The 15916-nt window shown below is 37.0% G+C and overlaps 1 long non-coding RNA gene across 3 annotated transcripts in view; it reads left to right on the top strand.

Annotated features, from left to right (window-relative positions):
* The window catches only part of LOC110259475 (uncharacterized), a 531787-nt gene that overhangs the window by 320536 nt on the left and 195335 nt on the right, over positions 1-15916 (top strand). For all 3 annotated transcript variants that reach the window (XR_014838781.1, XR_014838778.1, XR_014838779.1), the window contains one exon: positions 5883-5977. This is a non-coding gene — a long non-coding RNA (uncharacterized LOC110259475). The remainder of the gene's footprint in view (positions 1-5882; positions 5978-15916) is intronic.

The raw sequence follows: 15916 nt of genomic DNA on the forward strand, positions 1-15916 counted from the left end.
CCAGTCTTTAATTTTATGAATGTGATTATTTTAGATACCTCATATAAATGGAATCACACGGTATTTGTCTTTCTGTGTCTGTCTTATTTCGTTTAGCATAACGTCTCAGGGTCCTGCCATGTTATCACATATTACAGTTTCCCTCTTTTTAAAAGCAGAATAGTATTCCGTTGTATATACCACACTTTCGTTATCCATTCATTTGTCAAGGATGTTTAGATTGTTTCCATATCTTGCTATTGTGAATGATCATGAGAGTGCGAATACCTCCTCAAGATCCTGATTTCAGTTCTTTGGACAAATTCCTAGAATTGGAATTGCTGAATCATAAAACTGTCCTAGTTTTAATTTTTTGAGGAGCCGTCATTACTGTCTCCCACTGCAGCTGCATGATTTTGCGCTTCCACCAGCACTGTGCAGGGTTTCTAGTTTCTCTACATTCCTGTCAATACTTGTCCTTTTTTCATATATGTGTTGGCCATTTGGAGGTCTTTGGAGAAATGTCTATTCAAGTCCCTTAGCACATTTTTAAAAATGGAAGTATAGCTAATTTACACTGTTATGTTGCTTTCTGGTATATAGCAAAATGATAGACATTTAGGTGGTTTCTGTGTCTTAGCTACTGTAAATAACCTTAGCACATTTTAAAATTGCATTATTAGTTTTTTTTGTTATTGAGTTGTAGGAATTTCTTATATATTTTGGCAAACAGCTTTTTATCCAATATTTTTGCAGATATTTTTCCCATTCGATAGGTTGACTTTTCACTCGGCTGATTGTTTCCTTTGCTGTGCAGAAGCTATTTAGTTTGATGTAGTCACACTTGTTTATTTTTGGTTTTGTTACCTATGCTTTTGGTGTCTTATCTGGTAAAATCATTGCCAAGACCAATGTCATAAAGCTTTTCCTCTAGGCTTTCCTCTATGTTTGCCTTTAGGAGTTTTACAATTTCAGGTCTTAATAAGTCTTTAATTCATTTTGTGTTGATTTTTATATCTCATGAAAGATGAGTCCAATTTCATTCTTTTACCCATGGATATCCAGCTTTCCATTTTCCTATGTGTTATTTAATTTCCCTCATCACTGTTTTCTGTGTTTCTGTGTATAAATCTTTCAGCTCCTTAGTTAAGCTTATTCGAAAGATTTTATTCTTTTTGATGCTATTGTAAGTTGGATTTATAAAAGTTTTCTTTTCCAATGGTTTGTTGTTAGTGTAGTTGTAGTTGGTTTGTTGTGGTGTATGGAAATACGACTAATTTTTATGTTGATATTGTATTCTGAAACTTTACTGAATTTGTTTACTAATTCAAATGTTTTTTATGGAGGCTTTGCAGTTTTCTATGTATAAAATCATATAATCTGTGAATTGGAATAATTTACTTCTTCTCTTCTGATTTGAATGACTTTATTTTTCTTGTCTAATTGTTCTCGCTAGGGCTTTCACTACTGTGTTATAAGGAAGCGGAAAGATCCTTGCCTTTTTCCTGATTTTAGAGGAAAAGCTTTCTATTTTTCACCAATTTTAGCTGTGGGCTTTTCATATATGACTTTCATTGTGTTGAGGTACTTTCTTTTCTTTTGATGAGAGTTTTTACCATGAAAGATTATTGAATTTTGTCAAAAACCTGTCTCCGTCTGTTTAGATAATCATGATTGTTAATCTATTCTATTAATATATATTACATTAATTGATTTTTGTGTGTTGAACTATTCTTTGCATTACAGGGGTATATTTCAATTGGTTGTAATGCGTGATCGTTTTAATATGCTGTTGTATTCAAGTCACTGGTGTTTTGGTTTGTTGTGTGTTCCGGAGAATTTACCCCTTTGACCTGTTTTCCATTATGTGATTCTCTTATTTATCCATAATAACTTTCCTCACTTTGAAGTCTGCTCTGTCTGAAACTGATTTAGCTATGTCTGCTTTCTTTTAACTTGTGTTAGCATGGTATTTTTCTCTATCCATTTACTTTGAATCTATATAGGTCTTTATATTTAAAGTGAGTTTCTTGTGTACAACTTATAGTTGGATCTCATTTTTTGATCCACTCTGAAAAATCTATGTTTTTTAATTGATGCATTTAGACCATTGATATTCAAAGTGATTAATGATATCATTAGGTTACTAGTTACCATATTCGTTATTGTTTTCTTTTTCTTGCCCTGGATCTTCGTTCCTATTTTTGTCTTACCCTACTTTTCTGCCTTTTTTGGTTTTAATTGAGTATTTTATTATTCTATTTTCTCTGATTTCGTAGCGTATTAATTTTACTATTTTTTTAATTTTGAAGTGATTACAGTATATATTCCCTGCCAATTCAAGACAATTTTCAAAATACAAATGAATTTTCAAATTCATGAGTAGTGTGAGTACCTTAAAAATAACAAAGTAATCCTAATTCCTACCTCCTGTCCCTTGTGCCACTCCTGTCATAATTTAACCTATATATAAGTATACATAAACATATATGTTTGTGTGTATATATAAGACATATACATAAGCATATATAATTGAGTACATCATCAGTATTATTGTTTTGAACAAACTTTGTTACATCAATTAATAAGAAAGAAGAGTTCTATTTTACTTTATTCCTTTAAATAATTTTAACGGAATAATTTAAAAATAATAAAGTATTTGATGCTCTTCCTTTACTCTATGTAGAGCTGAGGTTCTGACCTTTATTATTTTCCTTATCTCTAAAACTCTTAAATTTTCTTGTAAGGCAGGTCTCCTGGCAAGAATGTCTCTCAATTTTTTTTTGGTCTGGTCTAAGAAAGTCTTTATTTCTCCTTCATTTTGAAGGTTAATTTTACAAAGTACAGAATTCTAGATCAGTAATTTATGTTTCTCTTAACACTTGAAAATTTCACTCCACTTTCTTCTTGCCTGCATGGTTTCTGAGGAGGAGTCTAATGTAGTTCTTATCTTTGTTCCTCTATAAGCAAGGTGTTTTTTCCTCTGGCTTTCCTCTGGCTTCTTTCATACATTTTTCTTTATCTTTGAATTTATGTAATTTGAAAATGATACAGTGTGGTGTACTTATTTTTGGCATTTCTCGTGCTTGGTGTTCTCTGAGCTTCCCAGATCTGTGGGTTGGTTTCTGACGTGAATTTTGGGGAAATTCTGTCATAATTGTTTCAAATATTTTTTCCGTTCCTTTCTCTTTTCCTTCTGATATTCCTGTTACATGTACATTAGACATTTTGTACTTTGCAAAATGTCCCTTGGATATCAGGGGTTTTTTCTTTTCAGTTTTTATTCTCTTTCCCTTCAGTTTTTGCAGATTTTATTGATACATCTTCTAGCTCAACCATGTTCAGTCTACTAAGAAACCCAACAGAGGAATTCTTCATTTCTGTTATTTTTTTCTTTTTTATTGTTGTTGCCTGTGCTTTCTAGCATCATGAAGCTTTTACCCATGTTCTCTTCCAGACGTCTTATCGTTTTAGTTTTTGCATTTAAAAGTCTGTCCTTTCCCCCTTTGAATAGTCTAGACACCTTTTTGAAGATTATTTGACCATATTCATGAAAATTTACTTCTGGGAATCTCTCTCCTATTCCATTAGTTTGTATATGTCTTTATGCCAGTACTACACTGTTTTGAACACTGTAGTTTTCTAGTATATTTTGAAATCACAAAGTATGAGACTTCCAAATTTTTTATTCTTTTTCAAGATTTTGGTTTTTGCTATTTGAGGTATTTCGTTTTAAAATATGGCTTCCAGAGAGACAGGAAGCTGCTTTTTATAAAAAGCAAACTAATCAAATCAGAGGAAAAGAGGCACCCTCTTGGTGGTTGTGATTCAGTGGAATATGGAGGTGTAGGAATCCGTTGAGAAAAAAAAACATTCACTACCACTTCAATAAAAATCTGCTTCCAGCACCAGCCCTAGCTTTTGTGTGCTGGAACATCTCAGGTTTATAACTATGTGTGTCAAAGGGTATTTTCTCCCTTTCAATTTAGTCATGTTAAGCACTCTATGCTAGATATGTAGGTTATACCCAAACTGCTTAAACTCTGGGGGATTTAAGTGAGTAGTTTGTCAATTCACTTGTGAAATGTGTCTCACCATGATATGCTCTGAGCATGCAGTGGTGGTCACAGTGGTAGGGAAAGCAGACTTAATCCATGCCTTCAAAGGACTTGATTGAGCAGCTTTTTATGAATATGGACATAACTTTTCATGTGCTTCAGTGTAAGAGACAATTCCAAGTTTGCCTCTTAAGCTATAGAATGTAATTTCCTGATTTTTCAAGGGCATACTCTTTGATAAGTTTTCAGTAACATAAAGGGACACTTGCCTTAGGTGTGAACTGAAAACAAACGCATGCTATTCTACAGAGTAACGTTTAATAAGAAGTTCACTTTAATTTAAATGTATTTTAGATTTAAATACATGATTTATTTCTTCTTCTAAAGTCATAAAATAACTTCTCATGATTTATGGAATAGTGAGAGACAAGATATGTCCTTGTGGTGAGTGAAAGAGGAGCAGAATTGAGGGGCTAAATTGTACCAAAACAGCTTTTAATAGATAACTGGCTCTAAAATTTGTACTTACCGGGAAATTCACTCCCTTGGGGTTGAAAATAAACACATGAAGAATTCTGACTTTCTCTAGAGGACATTCATCACATAGACACTTTTTTTGAGAAGAGTTTAAAATATTAAGCTGCTACTTAAGGCTACAGTTGTTAGTAGAAGGGCAGGTTGGGAGTAAGACTGATGTTCGTATTTCTATTGCATAATTCCTCTTCTCAACTAGGTTTTTGATTTGGAATTAATGTTAATTACCTCTTTGTGCCTCTTCATCTTTTGTGTCTGCTTCTTCATCTCTAAATGGGGATGATTAAAAATAGTATCTACTCCATAGAATTGTTAGGAGTATTAAATGAGTTAATGTTTTAACACTTAGAATCCAGGTAGTACATAGAACATACAATATACATGTTAAATAATAAATTTGAAATGTCTGTAGATTTATGTACTTTATTAGATTTTATATGAAAAGCTTTGAGGTTTTTAGCAAAGGGGGAATTACTTTAATAGAATTGGGAGAATGTGTATATAACACAGAAACTCTAGCTTTGCTAGCAACTTTTGTAATACCACACAAGCAATATTATAAAGGTTATATATTCCCTTTTTCATTAAAAGGTAATGTTTGGTTCTTGGTATTAATTTGTGTTTTCTGAAGGTTTTGCTGTTTTAGATGATTTGGGATAATGCCAAACTAAAACAAGGATCTCTATGTTTTTGAGCTTCTGAGAAATTAGACAACAATTTTATCATGAAGCATTCAGTGGCCTAGAAATAATCTTTTGTCTCTGGTTTGGTTCATACTCTGCAAAATCTCCAAGAATTGAATAGTGGCAAACTTACTTCGAGAAAGAGAATGCTTGGAACTTACTTTATAAAATATTCTTTCTTTGAATTAATCTGCATATCAAAGGTTGCAGATAGGACTCTGACAATGTGAATTAATTTTTTAAATGGACTATGCCATTTGTTTATTATTTTATTCTTCTTTTTCCTCTGTGTGATATTTTAAGTACAAACTTTTGAATTTGTTAAAACTTTTTAATGGGAGCTATGAAAATGCTTTTAAAATATTTGCAAGCCAAAAAACATGTTCAGTTGCTTAAAATGCTTCAGTCAAGGTACGGTAGCCTATGGGAATACTGACATGTTGTCTTGTATTAGCCTAACAAGAAAGCATCTAAGAAATGCCCTGATAAAAGATTGGTATGCCAAGGTTTTGTCAGTATTAATTTGAAAAAGGTGATACTGGCAAAAAGTAAAACTTCAGACTCTGGGAATTGCTTCCCATACTGAAGCTGCTTTGCCTTTGATTTTTTTTTTTTTTTTTCCTTCTAGGTCACTGTCTCACAAACTACATGCTGAACCCCTAGTGGGACCATGAAGATACTGTGAGTTTTCTTGATGATCAGAGCAGAGGAGACCCACCAGTGGTAGGTAGCAGTAGAAACCTCAGGCGATTATAGAAATGAACCAGATGCCCCACCTCTTCTGGTCCCTGTCTCAGTACCTCCAAATCAACAAGCTTTTCTTCTAGTCTTTTCAGATGTTCTGCCTTGCTGAAACAGAGATGAATATGGTAACTTTTCCTTTATTTTTTCCTTTCTTTAATAATTAAAGTTAATGACGATGAATTAATTACTTTGTGCCATGAGACAGTGTACTAAGTGCATTAGATAGATTATTTCATTTAAATAATTCTCCACAGAATTCTTGGAAATAGATACAACATTTTTTTTTTCCAGTTTATAAATGGAGAAGCTGAGGCTTGGAGAGTTTTAGTGATTTGTATAAGACCATTCAGCTAAAAATAAATGCTACCAGTTTTGAACACATGAAATCTGAATATAAGACTCACAGTCTTCTTTCTCTTTTCCTTTTGTCTTCCTATTGATTTTAGTTGAATGAAATGGTCCAAGAACAGTTTCTTTATCATTATCAGCTAGGCTGAGGGTGGGGAGTAAGCCGCTTTATTCAGGGCAGCTCAGACAGCATATGCTGAGAAGCTTTTTCAAATGGCAAAAAAATGCTTCCTATAGAGCTTAAGAAATGCCCTTTAGAACCCTCAAGTTCTGCCTAAGAATTACTTTGTCTAATGGGAGAAAAAGAAATTATTATTTTAAAAGTACAGCAGATGCAGAGGCTTAGAGGCTGACAAAAATTCAGGAGCCTTATGAGTTAATTCTCTAGTTTCTCAGACTGCTTTGACACAATTAAATATTTTTAGTAAGGATGACATCATTGTGTTAGAATTCTACAGTCTCAAAGTTCCCTTCACTGCTCAGCAGTTAATGAACCCAACTAGGATCCATGAGATGCAGGTTCAATCCCCAGGTTCAATCAGTGGGTTAAGGATCCAGTGTTGCCATGAGCTTTGGTGTAGGTCACAGATGTTGCGGCTCAGATCTGGTGTCGCTGTGGCTGTGGTGTAGTCTGGCAGCTGTAGCTCCGATTTGACCCCTACTGGGAACGTCCATAGGCCATAGGTGTGGCCCTAAAAAGCAAAAATAAAAATAAAATAAAAATTCTACAGTCTCTTTGAGAAAGCATCCCCCTCTCACCTCCTCATTGCTTCCTTCTTCGATCCCCTGCTTTTCATGAAGATAACTGTGTAATACCTCGGCCATGTTGAGAGTTAAGGGATATATTTCACAGCTAATTTCTTCCAAATGAATTACACAAACTTAAATAGAAATGGAATTACAGTAATGGTAGTGAAAACACCCAGGACAGTTCCTTCCATTTATAATAATTTTTCTAAAAACTGAAAAGTATCATTAAAGGCAGTTTTTTGAAGATATTAACAAATGGCCAAAGACCTATCACAACTGATAAAAAAGAAAAAAAAATGCTTTTGAAAGACTGTTGTTGCTTTGGGTAAAAACTGCAAGCTTGTGACTTTCTCAGGTAAATTTCTGCGCAAATCCAATTCTAGCACAAGAAAACACTGCCTTCCTAGTAGGAGGAGGGACGTGTCAGAGTTCAGAGGAAGATTTTACAATTACCTGACAAGGGTTTCATTTTTTCCCCTCCAGTAAAATTTTAGCCTCTGTCTTCCTGCTGACAGGCCATTTTCTCAGTACTGAGATAGTCTGCAATCTTGTGTTTTATACTATACTGTTTCTTTTTCAAAATTGGAATTGTCTTTAAAAACGATGTACATGTGGAGTTCCCATCGTGGCGCAGTGGTTAACGAATCCAACTAGGAACCATGAGGTTGCGGGTTCGATCCCTGCCCTTGCTCAGTGGGTTGAGGATCCCACATTGCTGTGACTGTGGTGTAGGTTGCAGACGCGGCACGGATCCCACGTTGCTGTTGCTCTGGCGTAGGCTGGCGGCTACGGCTCTGATTAGACCCCTAGCCTGGGAATCTCCATATGCCGTGGGAACAGCCCTAGAAAAGGCAAAAAGACAAGGAAGGAAGGAAGGAAGAAAAAGAAGAAAGAAAGAAGAAAAAAAAAAAACTGTGTACATGTTGGGATAATTAGGGCAGAGCAGGCATGTCAGACCTTTATGTTTAACTTTGGTGGTGGGCCGAAGCCTTCCTTTGGGAGGTGAAGGCTGGAAGGAAACAGATGCATTCTCAAAAAGAAAAATCTGCCTTTAGCCATTGTTAGTATACTATAGATTGTTCATGTACAAAATATCCACCATACTCCATTGGATGTTCAAGTGTTACATCTTTTTAATTTGGCTAACCCTTGTTGGGGACATGGCTCGGATTGTAGTGTCAAAAAATGAGACACGTGAACACGGGAGATTTCGCCAAGGCTCTTTACTTCTGCAGAAGGGCGCAGGTGCTCAAAAAGTGCACGCAAAGAAGAAAAGACCCTCCCTGTTTATTCCTAACACAGGTGATGTACCTGTCCCCTTCCCATTGGTTAGGTCAGGGTGCACATTCTTCTCTGTTGGCTAATTTGAAACAAATTGTTACTGGGAGAAGAGGGAAAGAGGAGGGGGCATCACAGGAAGGCATTTCAGCAGAAACTGGAGCAAAATTGAGTAACCAAGATTTCCTTTGATAGAGAAGACTTTATGTTCCTTTCCATACCCTGGAAGAGGCTGGGGTGGCACATGTGCTTAGGAAGATCAGTGGCTTGGAGAACTAAACTGTTTGTTGGAGTCACATCAGTTTGGGGCCATCATCCAGATTTAGGTACACCTAGAGGAGAAGCAAAACAAAGATCTAGCCTGACCTGAGCTCTTAACTCACCCTCTGCACATCACAGCCATCAGGTTGACTAGATGTATATACACATATCTCCCTGGGTGAATGTGTTAGTTAGGGCTCCTCAGAGAAACATAACCAATCAGATAGTTACATAGGAAGGGAGGGAGGCAGAAAAGGAAGAAGGGAGGGAGGGATCAAGGAAGAAAAGTAGACAGAAACAGAGAGGTTTGTTATAAGGAATTAACTCATGCAATTATGATCACTAAGAAGTCCCAGGAGCCATTATCAGCAAGCTAGAGACCCAGGAGAGCCAGTCGTTTACTTCCAGCCTGGGTCTCTTGAGAATAAGGAGAGCACATGGTGTAAGTTCTAGTCTAAGTCAGAGAATGGAGGCAGAAGAAGATCAGTGTTCCAACTGGAAGAGAAAGAGACTTCATTCTTATTCAGCCTTTTTATTCTATCCAGACTTTCCAGGATTGGGTGAGGCCCACCCACATTGAGGGGGGCAATCTGCTTTACTGAGTCTGCCAATTCAAATGTTCATCTCATTCAGAAAGACTCTCATAGATATGCCCATTATACGTTTAACCCAATATTTGAGCACCCCATGGCACAGTCATGTTGACACATAAAATTAAAATTATCACAGTGATTCAAAGTGAACTTTCTTATCTTGCTGGCCAAAGAGCTGACCTTGTTTAGAAAAACACATCTCATAACCTCATGCTTATAATGGGACAAAGATGGGGCTGGGCCAAATTCTTGTTACCCAAAGGTTCATTAACTACAATGAGGATAATACAAAGCTACCCAGGCTAAAAGAGAAACTGGTGAAGATTCCTTGTTAATACTCAGCCAGAAGTAATATGTCTTAGACCTAAACGTCCTTAAGCACAATAAAATCTACTTGGAGGAATACGAAGCCAACTGTAACACAGGACAACCTTGATAAGGATCATAATAGAGAAAAGAGTGCTATGAGAGTACAGGATGAAGGATACAGGAAGGTGATTTTTAGGTCTGGAATTATTTCATAGTTGATCTTATCCTTTTCTTACTAAGGGCAGCTTTTTAAAAAAAAATTAAGGTGTAAATACCATAAAATCCAACATTTCAGGTTGTACAGTTTACTGACTTTCAATATATTCATATAGTTGTGCAACCACACCACTGGCTAATGCCAGAACATTTTTTTTCCACCCTCAGGGCAACTTTTTTTGCAGCAGATAATGTTTTCTTAAATTTTACCATCATATACAAATCTTAAAAATGCTATGGCATGAATTTATGGGTGAAGTGTTTTGACTCATCAACCTGGACCAGAAGCAGTTGTTTTCTGGTATTTCTCACAACACCTCTTGCCTCATGCCGTCTGTTATCGATAAGTCATTGACTCCAGTGGAACCGTGTCCATTCTCATTCCTCATACTGCATCTTTGCCCTAACATGTTTACCATGATTTTATATATGAGTCTTATGTGCACATCAGTTCTGATTTTCCTTTTTAGGGAAATAAGTTCTATCACTAAATAAGTTGCTTCCTGAGTGTCTTTTACTGAAGGATTTCCTCTATTTTGGGTCTCCAGTTGCCATTTAAAATAATCAGTATCTTTACTTATTAAATGTCTGTAATTTGTGGTTAACTGTTTTTCAGTTTTTCTGGAGCTACCGCAGTAGTTGAAAGCTCTTTGTCCTAGACCATGCATTGGAAGAGCAACTTGGCCCATTTAAAACCCATGGTTGAGGAGCTTCCATTATAAAGATACATTTTTTTCATCTTTATCTTTTATTGCAGTGAAGCAGCAAAATGACTCCAAAGATTATAATTATTTGTCACTAAACTTATCTGTTGATCTAGGCCTAGAAATATGCATTTTCATCTCCAAACTCGTCTTCAGAATTCATCACCTTGGACTATCATATATGTCTGCACAACACAAATTCTGTATAAAACAGAAAGACGTTATTAATAACCAAACTAAAAATTTTCAAAAAACACTTTGTGGTACAGTTGACTCCTAGTTGACCTAGTCTACACTTTGCAGTGTTTAGAATATCAAGGTGTTAAGAAGAGAGTTGAGCCATAGCATGTGAAAAATCCCTTTTCTAGGGTCAAAATTGTCATTTGATTCTCTATTACACCAGCAGAAATTGTTGATCTTAGGTAAAGGGAGGTTGGGGGAGATAATGGGAAGAAGAAACTGCCATCCGTCTCTTGTCCTCAATTCTGTGCAAGACACATGCTTTATTTTTGGCTGTCCCTTTCTTGTATCCATGTCAGAAAAGGACCCAACCAAGAGTCCTGTCTTACTAATTTCTAATACTGTTATAATGTATTTATTTAATACTGTGGTAATACTCCCAAGCCATTGTCAGTAAGAGGTGAATATGAGTCCTTTTTTTACTGGTGCTAATAAGTCTCATCTGAGTTGCTGAGCTGTCTTGCCTCGTATACTGTGTGCTCAGCCATGTGTGACCTGGATGGAGTCACGGGGCCTCTGAGGCAAAGGTCAGATGAGTAAAAACCTCACTAGGACCTGGCACTAACCTCCCTTTAGCACTTCCCAACTCTAATGGTCTGTTTACTTGTCTTTTTTCCCCACTGAACCAGATCTTCCATGAAGGAAAGTTTGTTTTGTTTTAATTTACTATTAATTCCCTGCATGTTACATCACACCCTGTAAAAGGCTAAGGTGCCCTAAGTATTTACTTTGTGTGGGAACTCCCTGAGACATCTTGCATCTGCCTGCTTCACGCTCATTTGTGAAGACAGCTACTCTAACAAAATGCTCATAATAATCTGATTTTAATAGCAGCAAACCCCAGTAGGCACTGGATAAGAGCCTAACTCTTTTTTTTTTTTTTTTTTTTTGTCTTTTTTCTATTTCTTGGGCCACTCCCGCGGCATATGGAGGTTCCCAGGCTAGGGGTCGAATCGGAGCTGCAGCTGCAGGCTCGCTGAATCCGAGCCGCGTCTGCAACCTACACCACAGGTCACGGCAACGCCGGATCGTTAACCCACTGAGCAAGGGCAGGGACCGAACCCACAACCTCATGGTTCCTAGTCGGATTCATCAACCACTTCGCCACGACGGGAACTCCAAGAGCCTAACTCTTAAAAACACGTTAATGTACCAGTCACTCTATGAATGGCAGAATAAATGTAATTTTTCCTGGCAAAACAGAAGCAACTCAAGTAACACCCTGTATTTTTTTTTTTTCATGTCATTTGGCCTGTGGGCTACAAAAAAAATGAAAAGTAATTTTATCCCAGCCAAACAGTCACCTTTGGGGAATCCCAGAGCCTGTGGTGTCTTGAATTGCTGAAAATATCTCAGCTCTATTGTCTCCTTAAGACATACATCTGTAGATTGTGCTCTGCCAGTGGGGATTATTTAGTTATTTGTGATGCTGCATCATCGGAAGGGCACGGAATGTTGTCCTTCTCTTGCCTCAGACTCTAGGGATATTTGCCGGAAATTAGATACTTTACTTTTGAGACGATTCATTGGCTCTAGTTATTTGTTTCCTAGTTCAAAGCATTCCTTTGCCTCTGCCATAGGATATTATGGAAATTCCCAGGGCATTTTCTTTTTAAATGAGAACTACCCCTGTGGTCTTTTACCCTGAAGAGCAAGTCATGCCATGGGGGTGACAATTAAGAACCAGGTGAATCTTTCCTTGACCTTATAATATACTCTTCACCAAAGCATAATATGCTGCAGCTTATCACAGCTTTATTTAGTAAAGCTTAGCCCAGCTGTTTTCCTTGGTTTCTCTGATGTCTTCTTGATCAGATTATTAATAAAGTCATCATTGTTTTCTTTTAAATCTCTGTTACCATATCTTTGCTATTTCTTTCTTTTTTTTTTTTTTTTTTTTTTTTTTTTTTTTGTCTTTTCTAGGGCCGTACCCACAGCATATGGAGGTCCCCAGGCTAAGGGTCTAATTGGAGCTATAGCTGCCAGCCTACGCCAGAGCCACAGCAACACCAGATCCAAGCTGTGTCTGTGACCTACACCACAGCTCATGGCAATGCTGGATCCTTAACCCACTGAGCAAGGCCAGGGATCGAACCCGCAACCTCATGGTTCCTAGTCATTTTCTTTAGTCACTGAGCCACAACAGGAACTCCTCTTTGCTATTTCTTATTTACATGTGTTAATTATCTTTCAGGTTCACTAATTCTCCTCTGATGAGGAATTCCCTTTTTTTTAGGCCGTTTTGTTTTTTCCTTCCTAATTTTTGGATTTTTCCTTTTCATAGTTACATTTTGCAAAAACTCTCAAATCAGGTCGATCCCCATCTCACTTGAGTTTGTATTTAAAATGAACTTGATTGAAAAACTCTTCCTCAACCATGTTACACCTAGATTATGTGGATCATTAGGAAAAAAAATTCCTGAGAGTCAAAAAAAATTTTTCAGGTCTGTCGTGGCTATTTCTGTCCCTTAAAATTGCCCAGCATTTTCCAAACCATTTTTCTTAACTCTGTGTGAACCTGGCCTTCCTCAGACTGGTGTGAAGGATGAGAAGGAAGAAATAAATCATCTTTTCTCCTATATCAAAAATGAAGAAAATAATCCTTAGGAAATCCTATGATGTAGCTGTTATAAGTAACACCATCTTAGAGCTTTAGCAGTATCCAAGTCCTAAAAAAGGAGATTAACCCTCTAGCCTACATAACTAAAAATCGAAGGAACTGGATTCCAAGCCAGGCAGTAGACTTTCCAATCCCAAACTCTTTTGGCTTTCTACTATTCACATTGAAGAGCAAGGTACTGGAAAACTGATTGGGAACTGTGTCTAGGGGATGCGTCGGGAGATATACGCTGAGGACTGATGGTCTTCACCGCAGGGTTCTTTGGCTTGGCTCTTTCAGGGATGCAGTATTTATGCTTATTGTAGCTTTACCTCTCCCCCAAAATTGTGCTCATCAGTTAATTTCAGAGACGATCCCTTAATCAGTTGCCTGGGAGATAGCGTTCTTGAGGACAGGTGAAAAAGGGACCCGTGCTTCTCATTGTTCAGTGTGTAGACATTTACTTAATCCTGTTTTTCATTTTCCTGGAGTCCCTTCGAGTCTCCCTGATGGACGCTCTCCAAGTCATCTGTGGGAATGGAGGACAGAATCTGTGTTTTTAACAGCTTCTTTACAAAATGTCTTTTGGCCAGCCTCCTGTATCCAGTCCAGTTGCATACCTGTGATGTCACTCAATTTGATGCCTCTCAGGTTCTGAGAATTTCTTGGGTTCAGTGGTCCAAAATAGCCAGCCTCTAGTTTCCTTCGTTTGGGGATTTTCTTGCTCTCTAATCCGTCTAGCTTCCAGAATTGAGTCACTGTCATTTCTTCCTGTATTCACTTTATTCTTACGGACCTCTTTAAAACTTTTCACTATCATTTTTACCGAATTTCACAACAGAGCAATGGAACCAGAATGTGTTCAATCCTTCATGTTTCACTGAAGTTCAAGAATTGATTTCTTTCTTTTTATAATCGCATTGATTTCTAAGACATTTTGTGAGCTCTAGTGCCAGAATTCCAAGTCAGGAAGTTATTACCTTGTTTACTGAGGTACATGACAAAGTAGCTGATGAGCCAGTAAAATTATATAGTTCATCTCCCAATTTTCTGGCTGTGTTTGCAATTGGTGATTTAGGTGCCTGTGACAGCACGAGGGGCACTTTATGCCCGTCATTGCCATATACATGTCATCTAACTATCGTTTGAAAATTAATGATGGCTCAACAATTAGCATTTCTTTCAGGTAAATTTTATTCAAAGGCTATAAAAAATATAATTTGCTTCCATGGCGTTGAAAAACCATTCTACCGTTTTCTTCTTACTTTAGTAGAATTTTATTTTTTAAAAAAGAGATTTCCAAGAATTTTCTGAAACTCCAACCCAGCACTGTTTCTTTGCTCGAAGTTTTTATTCCACATTCTTCTGAATTGATATTTTCTCATTAAGTGGAGACTCTTTTCATATTAACGGATCTGTCCTAAAATTATCTTTTTAACTTTCAAGAGAGTGCCTAGTTCTAATACTTTGGGATGAATTGAGAAAATTCATGCTTACTTTATCTAAGTTTTAGGGATATTTATCTCCACAGCGCCTTAATTTTTTTTTTTTTTTTTTTTTGGTAAGGGAGAATCAATTATTTTAGTCTGTGTTCAAACTGATATCTTTCATCATTTTAATTTTGTGTCTTTGGCCCGTCTCCAGCTTCATTATGTTTGTTTTGAGGTTCATTAACCAGAAAGTCATGTGGTACTTCTAGTGTGAATTCTTTATGAGTTTTTAATCAGGATAGAATTTTGTTTTCTGTTTGGCTCACTGTATTTCCTGATGAGATTCAGAGCTTTTTCCATTGTGAACTTCATTTTGAAGTCTTCAGAGTGTCTGTAATGATAACTAGATTTGATTTCCTGAACAAAAGTGGGATCTTCAGTTCTGTCCTTTTTATTTAGGATACAAATGAATAGGAACTAGAAGATTCTTTAGAAGTCATATTGCACAGTTCCTCTTGAGGGAACAAAACCCAAAAGATGCTCAAGTTTCTAGGATATAGGTCACTCAAAAAACCTGGACTCTTGGATCCTAACCAGGAATTTTTTCACTTCATACTTCTGCCCAGAAAATCATGTCTACCCTACCTAAATTTCCTTAAGTCAATGGTTTAATTGAATTAGGAGAGTCCTACCTATCACACTTTTCTTTTCTTACCTGTCATCTCCATTATCTCTGTCATTTCCAGTTTCCTTTCCCACTGTCTGTTTATTGTCCTTAAAATTTTCTCTTACTTCCACCTATTGTTTCTATACCTTCTCTTGGTCCTGCTTTCCCTGAATCTGTTATCATTTGTGAATTTTGTCCCCTCTGAAAACAAGAGGATCAAAGGCCAGAGCTCTGATCTACCTCATTGCCATTTTTGCCTTACTGCTACTGTCTGTGCTCCAGGCAGCAGCTTGAGTGTTCATTAGAAAAACCATCTGTAGAGAAAGAAAAAAGAATATAAAACAAGAGTTCCCACTGTGGCTCGGTAGGTTAAGAACCTGACTAGTATCCATGAGGATGTGGGTATGATCCCTGGCCTTACTCAGTGGATTAAGGATCTGGCATTGCCGCAAGCTGTGGCGTAGGTCATAGATGCGGCTGAGATCCATCCTTGCTGTGTCTGTGCCATAGGTCTGTAGCTGCA

The sequence above is a fragment of the Sus scrofa genome, chromosome 2, assembly GCF_054392235.1.
Source record: "Sus scrofa isolate SSC_HxYL_T2T_F1_AM1 chromosome 2, Sscrofa_HxYL_maternal_Yorkshire_Landrace_v2.0, whole genome shotgun sequence".
Classification (NCBI taxonomy): domain Eukaryota; kingdom Metazoa; phylum Chordata; class Mammalia; order Artiodactyla; family Suidae; genus Sus; species Sus scrofa.